The following is an 8027-nucleotide window of genomic DNA, read 5'->3' as shown; positions in this document are numbered from 1 at the left end:
CAAATTTTATTAAAAACGTTTATAATTTAAATCTAATATTATTTGTGATATAATTTTAAGTATTATTTATTTATGTTTCTTGAGCTTGTATTGTCAAAAATTATCTTATAATGCACACAACCTTATGATAACTTATAATGCACGTATCTTAACATTGTTTATAAATATCAAAAAATTAAAAATACTAATTAATTTTTTTTTAATAATTTATATCCTAATATTTAAAGATTATTGTTAGTTTTTTTTTCAAAAAGATAATTTTTAGTTTTTTGTATAATTTAAATTTTAATTATTCACAATTCGTTGTTTTATGTATGTGGTAAAATTCTTGAATCTTATTTGTCACTTTTGTTTAGGTGGTGAGTGAATTTTTTAATTCTAAAATAAATTATTATTCTAATTTTTCATTGGTCAAAATATTACATTTTCTTATGTGGCGCGCCGAAGACTCTTGAAAAATGCCTATTTTATTTATATATATTAGATTAGTATTAGTATTAGTATTAGTATTAGTATAAGATAGATAGATTTGTGATTATTGATTAATATACTTCCCGCCAAACAATTTTTTTTTTTTTTTTTGAAAAAACCTATTTTATAGACCTCCAAAGTCCAAACATTCATTTGCCAATGAATTGTTATAGAACAAGATCAGTTGCAACATTTCTTCATCCCCAAATTCAATTCTCTGTAATTTCGCTATATAAGCGTGCATTTCAGACGTACTTAGTCCAACATAATACCTCAGACCATAAATTCAACAATACAGATTTACTCTCATGGCTTTCTTATCATCCAAACCCAGAAATTTCTCAATTTCATACCAAAGGTTTCTCAAATATTACCAAACAATCCACTGGGAAGGCTTTGCATTGCATTTGCTTCAAGGGTTTGATCCCTTTCAGCATATTTCATTCAAATACTTTGATTGGTATGTATTCGAGATTCGGGTGTATTGATGCTGCCCACCATGTGTTCGATAAAATGCCGCAAAGAAATGAGGCTTCTTGGAATACTTTGATTTCTGGGTTTGTGAGAGTTGGTTTGTATGTGAAGGCTTTTAAGTTATTTTGTGATATGAGAAAATTTTCTGACTTTGCTTCGAATGGGTTTGTAATATCGAGTTTGATCACTGGTTGTTGTAGGTCTAATGATATGATTTCTCAAGCATTTCAATTACATGGTTTTGTTGTTAAGTCAGGATTATTGGATGATGTCTTTGTTGTTACTTCTGTGCTGCATTTTTACGGAACTAATGGGTTTTTGATGGAGGCTAAGACTCTTTATCAGGGCATGCCATACAAGAGTGTAGTTACTCGAACTGCGCTGATGGTTGTGTATTCTGATAGTGGACAACCTCAGGAAGTTATTGATATGTATCAACAGATGAGGCAAGAGGGGGTAGGCTTCAATGAGAATACATTTACTGTGTTGATCAGTTCTTGTGGGATGCTTCAGTATCCAATTTTGGGTCTGCAAATTCTTGGACATGTTATAAAGTTTGGGTTCGAGTCAAATCTGTCGGTTGCTAATTCTCTCATGTCAATGTTTGATAGCTTTGGATATTTGGATGAGGCATCATATGTGTTTGATTTGATGAAGCAACGGGATACAATCTCTTGGAATTCAATAATTACAGCATATGGTCATCACAAGCTTTGTGAAGAATCCCTAGGATACTTCAGGCAGATGCGTTTCGTTCATGATGAGGTGAACTCGGTTACACTTTCCAGCTTGTTATTGGCTTCTGATAATGTTGATTTCGTAAAATGGGGCAGGGGTATTCATGGTCTTGTAGTCAAATATGGATTTCATACAGATGTTTGTGTGTGCAATACTCTTCTTACCATGTACTCTGGAGCTGGACAACTTGATGATGCCGAGTTGATATTTACTACAATGCCAGAGAAAGATTTAATCTCATGGAATTCAATGATAACATGTTATGCCCAAAATGGAAAATCCATGGATGCCTTTCGATTTTTGAGTAGGCTTTTGAAGGCAAGGGCATCAATAAACCAAGTCAGTATTGCTAGTGTGTTAGGAGCATGTACCAGCCAAGAGTTCCTTCCTGAAGGCATTATTGTCCATGCTATTGCTGTCAGTTCTGGCCTTGCCAATAATTTGATTGTCGGCAATTCGTTGGTTACCATGTATGCAAATTTTGGTTTGACAATTAAAGCTCAAAAAGTTTTTGAGACGATGCCTGATCAAGACATTGTCACATGGAATGCTTTGATTGGAGGATATGCTGAAAATGAAGAAGCTGATGAAGCATTTATGTCCTATAAGTTGATGAGAAGAAGAGGCTTGCAAGAAAATTACATAACCATAGTGAATGTTCTTTCTTCGTTTTCTTCTTCCAGTAGTCTGTTGATGCGTGCAATGTCTGTTCATGCACATATTGTTTGTACAGGTTTTGAATCAGATGAATATGTGAAGAATTCTCTTCTTACTATGTATGCCAAATGTGGTGATCTTGATTCAAGCAGTGTACTAATCAGTATATCCAGGAACATAACTCTTGTCACTTACAATGCCATAGTTTCTGCTAATGCACGTCATGGCCGGGGAGAAGATGCATTGAAACTGTTCAAAAATATGTACAATCTGGGGATAGATTTAGATCAATTTACCTTTTCCAGTGCTTTTGCTGCTGTAGCCAACTTGGCAATTCTGGAAGAGGGTAAAATGCTCCATGGACTGACTGTTAAAATTGGGTTGGACATAGATTTGCATGTAATAAATGCTGCAATGGATATGTATGGGAAATGCGGGGAATTGGATGATGTCTTGAATATACTTCCAGAACCAGTTAACAGGTCAAGGTTATCATGGAACATTCTAATTTCAACTTACTCAAGGCATGGGCTTTTTCAACAAGCAAGAGACACTTTTCATGAAATGCTTGATGCAGGGATAAGACCTGATTATGTGACTTTTGTCTGCCTTCTAAGTGCGTGTAGTCATGGGGGCCTTATTGATGAAGGTCTTGAATATTATTATTCCATGACAAGGGATTTTGGAATTCCACCCGGAATTGAGCATTGTGTATGTGTGGTTGATTTGCTTGGGCGATCAGGAAGATTCGCTGAGGCTGAGAAATTTCTGATTGAAATGCCAGTATCTCCCAATGGATTTGTTTGGCGGAGCTTATTGGCTTCTTGTAGAGTTCATGGTAATGTCGAACTTGGTAAAAAAGCTGCACAGCAGCTTATTCAAATGGGACCTGATGATGACTCTGTATATGTTTTGTATTCAAACGTATGTGCATCAAGTGGGAACTGGGAGGCTGTGGAGAGTATCAGAAATCAAATGCAATTGGGTTATGTAAAGAAAAAGCCTGCATGTAGCTGGGTCAAGTTGAAGAACAAGGTCAGCTCTTTTGGAATGGGAGACAAAACCCACTCTCAGACAAAGCTAATAGATGCAAAACTCAAAGAAGTCAAGAAGCTGATTACTGAAGCAGGTTATGTCCCTGATACAAGCTTTGCTTTGCATGATACGGGAAGAGCAGAAGGAACACAATTTATGGAACCACAGTGAGAGACTTGCTCTTGCATATGGGTTAATTAACTCCCCAGAAGGCTCAATCATCAGAGTATTCAAGAACCTTCGTGTCTGTGGTGATTGCCACTCTGTTTTTAAGTTTGTTAGTGCAGCAGTTGGCAGGGAAATTCTATTGAAGGATCCCTACCGGTTTCATCACTTCAAAGCTGGCAAGTGTTCATGTGGTGATTTTTGGTAGCCGGGGATACCATTGTATAGCTTCATAGTAGCGAAGTACACACACACACACAAACAATTTTAACTCCTTTAATTCCTCTTACCTGTACTTATTAGTGAAGTACACACACACAAACAATTTTAACTCCTCTTTTCCTGTACTTTTTAGTGAAGTGTGCAATGAACTGGTGTTAGGGAAGAGGGGCAATTTAGGGAGTAGATTAAAGGAGAACTTAGTTTGTTTGTTAGGGAAATGCTCTGTATATAGACCTAATTAGAGAGAGATAATCACGTTGAACATCGTTGAATGTTTTGGGTTAGCTTTAAAAGGCTAAATTGGTAGAGAGTCTACTTCTCAAAATTGGGATTATCATCTTCTTCCTACGTTCTTCCATTTTTATGATGCCCAAGCTATGATAATACATAGCAGTCTTTTAAATGTACTTTTCAGTGTTAAACAGTTGGTGAGAGTATGATATATTTCTGTGGTGATAGTTTTCTTGTCTTTGATATCTGGTCTGCTGATTACCCTATCTATAGGTCTATTTACGGCTATTTGGGTTATTTATAAATGCAGACCTATCAGAAGCATGGTATTTGAGCACAGGCATATTGTTGATCCAGATCAAGTTCAGTTGAATAAGATCTTCTGTACTGTTTTTCTCCAAATTTCTGCTATATTTTACTAATCGTTTTTTTTATATCACCTTGCAAATTCTACGCTACCTGCTGTGCCAGTTGATTCTCATAAATTTTGGGAGCAGCCTACGGATTTCAACATCTCTTCAGTGCATCCTTTTATTTTGGTTCCTTGCAGCTTCGATACACCTTGTGTCCTTGTCTATATTAACTGCAGCTTCTGCTGTTTCAAGGGTTGAAATGCTTAAGGATTAGGCCTAATCTTTAACCTATTTTTCAATTGTTAAGTGGAATATATTTTTCAGATAAACAGGATACATTTTCAAGGTCAGAGAGGGGGAGCCCTCCTGTTCTATGTCTCAAGTATTCTCTTATCTCAACAGAAATTGCTGCTTGCTGCAGAAAGAGCCCTAGTAGTTTATGAAGTGGTCTAAGTTCTCTGTATCATGACTTTAATTCATCTGCATAATTCCATTGTTGATGAAAATCTTTCAGAGTACTTGAAGCAAGAATTTGGCTGAATTACTACCATTATGTGGTTACTATTATATATTTTACTTTTATCTTAATTGCTGCTCCTGTTAATTCCAATCATATATTTATGCAATGTATATTTACATCTTTTTTTTTAAAACAATGTTTGCATCTGCTTTATTTATGTTAAACCGAACCTTTTGTTTTGCTGAACTTATTTAATTCACTAGTATAATGATTTGAATTTATTTTTATTTTTATTGAATTATTTTTTTCTAAATACTGTATTATTTAAATTGTGATATGTAGTCTCCATCCACCCATAATTGTCTACATCCCCCATGCCAAACTCTTAACTCTTAAGGTTTTTTTTTTTTTTTTTTTTTTTTTTTTCGAGAAATGTTAGAAAAAGAAAAAGGAGTATAAAAGTCTTCTCCCCGCCAAATAAATATTCCAATTCTCATACCGTCTGATAGTATCTCTCATTAGTCATTACTCATTAACAAGTATATACTTCGTTATTGTTTTTCATCTTCGTTACTTTTGGTATTACAATCTGAATTTGTCCATTACTTCATTTTTTTCAATTCTACTGCGATTATCATCTGAATTGGTGAGGTTGAACTTGCTATCAATTGTCTTTGATGACCAACTGACGCCGGAATATTTTCGATTCAGGAACTTTGAATTGGCTGCGCAACTGTCAAAATGGACATCGGTTCGCCGTCGTCCACTCTCTCTCCTCGTCATCGTATTATTCAGGTCATGCTCTTCTTCTCTTTGTCTCTGTCCTTTTTATTTAATTAATTTAATTTTTTTATTTTGAGGATAGAGATAGTAGTAAAATTCTATTTAAAAAAGAAAATTTTGTAAGAAAAACCTTTTAAAAGCACCATTTTGCGAAAAAATATATTTTTAAAAGTTTTTTGGCAAAAGAAAACCCAATTATAATTAAATTTATTTTGTTGAAGTACCTTTGATTCACTTAATTAATCTCTAGTTTCTTCTAATTTACCAGTACCATTTAATAATTATTATATTAATTTATAAATTTAAAAAAGAAACACCACCCCCACCAACCAACCAGCCATTCCTTCCCTTTCCCCCTCCCAGGGCAACAAATAAAATTGAAAGATTAATCAATCAACAAAGAGATACATGGGAAAAAAAAAAATACAACAATCACTTACTTTGATTATGTCCCAACATAAATTATTACATTGATTTGTTTATGTCCATTAGTATGATCAATCATAGATACACAAATATAAAGTTTCAATCAATCAATTAATTTCTACAAATCAAAATCATGTCTAATAGAACTCAATGGCTATTAAAGGGGAAAAAAGAAATCCATAAATTAGTAACTTAAATTATAATTAGCTAATGCGTAGTATATTAGTAGTTTTTATACTGCTTTGTGTTAGCATAAGGTTCATGCGTCGATATTGAAATTCAATCAACAAACTCTATTTTTCTACCCTCTTTGCTCAAAATTCAAGCATATATTGAAAACCATAATTACCTCACTAGTCGCTACCATTATTAGTAGGTACCAACTCAATTCCTTACCTTCACTTTACGGTCTTTAAGATGTGCCTTTGACTATCAATAACGTTAATACTTAATAATGTATTAACAAAAATTATAAAACAATGTCTTATATGACTATTGTTTGGGTACTAAAATGGTCATACCCATTTTAGTCTTGGGTAACTCTACCCATATAAGCCCAAAGGGCATAAAAAAGGTATAAAAGGTCCCAAATAAGTCAAATACATCAATATGGCCTTCAACGGCCCGCATATGTAATTTTAGGGCTCATAAACCCACTTATTTACTCATATAAATACCCCTCAAAGGACATAAGGTAAAAGGAGGTCACTCTTATCATCTAAGATGACCATACTCCTCCACTCTCTCCCCTAAACTCCTCTCAAAATATGCATTGTTTGGCAACTAACTTGGGCGTCGGAGGCTCCGCCCCGGGTTCAACCCCCGGGGCTCGGGGTTCATTTTGCAGGTCCATTCAAGGCCCAAATTCGAGGTTCTCAGACACCCCTCCAAGGCCCGGTTAGCTCATTTTTTGCCGAAACAATTTGGCGCCGTCTGTGGGGAGACGAGTACTACTACCCATAAAAATCCACTAATTCATGGCTACTGTGTTCTATCACGAAAAAGGGTCAAAATTTCTAGCAAATTTAACCCAAAATTATTACTCCTGTCAAAAGGGGTAATCATTCTTGCAAATGATGGAGATGATAGATAAACATTTTGATTTGTCGCCAATCTAACCACTACTAACAAGGTACTTCGTGCCTTTACAAAAAAATTGGGAAATATCCCATGAATATGGTCAAACCTTAATTATTCTTGAAGAAGAATAAAAGCTAGATCTACGTGGCTCTAATGGAAAGCTCACAAAAGCAAGCCTTTCATTCACACCACCAAGTTGAAGAGGCAGCAGGTGGCATGAAACATACATAAAAAATCAATCAAGTTTATGTAAATTCAATGCTTGCCGAAGGAAATTGCCATTGTCTTCATCACAAGCTTCAAGGCTCACAACTCCACCACTAGAACGACTCACCATTTCATCCTAGGCAACACATGCCGAGGTCAATGGGGGTCAAGGCTAGTATTGTGAAGTGAGCCAAATCTCTTCACATCACATCTAAAGTAGCAGCTGAAGAAGATCTGAGGTTGTCTACCATTGTTGAAGCTTAAAAAAGCTCAAACTATCACCACTCTAAAAATCCGAAGCAAATAGCTCGGATAAGCAAAAGGAATCCGAAGCTCATCGAGCCGAGGCTATCCGAAGGTGTTTCAGCCCAAGCCGAAGGTGTTCTGGGCAAGCCAACTGAGCCGAGACCGGTGTTTCGGCCAAGCCTAAGGCTTTTTAGCCGAGGCTATCCGAAGGTGTTTCAGCCCAAGCCGAAGGTGTTCTGAGCAAGCCAGCCGAGCCGAGACCGGTGTTTCGGCCAAGCCTAAGGCTTTTCAGCCGAGGCTATCCGAAGGAGTTTCAGCCCAAGCCGAAGGCGTTCTGGGCGAGTCGAAGGTGATTCAACAGAAACCAAGGGTGGTACAGTTTACCGCTCCCAAGTTAAGGTCGGTAACCATTGCCGAGCCGAAGCTCAACTCTTATCTCCTGGCCGAGGCTAGCCATAGCCGAAGCCGAGCCCAGCCGA

The 8027-nt window shown here is 36.3% G+C and overlaps 1 pseudogene; it reads left to right on the top strand.

Annotated features, from left to right (window-relative positions):
• Nucleotides 1-374: 374 nt before the first annotated feature.
• LOC110730906 lies at nt 375-4649 on the top strand (annotated as a pseudogene).
• The last annotated feature ends 3378 nt before the right edge of the window (nt 4650-8027 follow it).

Source organism: Chenopodium quinoa, unplaced genomic scaffold, assembly GCF_001683475.1.
Source record: "Chenopodium quinoa cultivar QQ74 unplaced genomic scaffold, ASM168347v1, whole genome shotgun sequence".
Lineage (NCBI taxonomy): Eukaryota > Viridiplantae > Streptophyta > Magnoliopsida > Caryophyllales > Amaranthaceae > Chenopodium > Chenopodium quinoa.
Note: the sequence above shows the minus strand (reverse complement) of the source record. Positions and strands in the feature narration are given on the sequence as shown.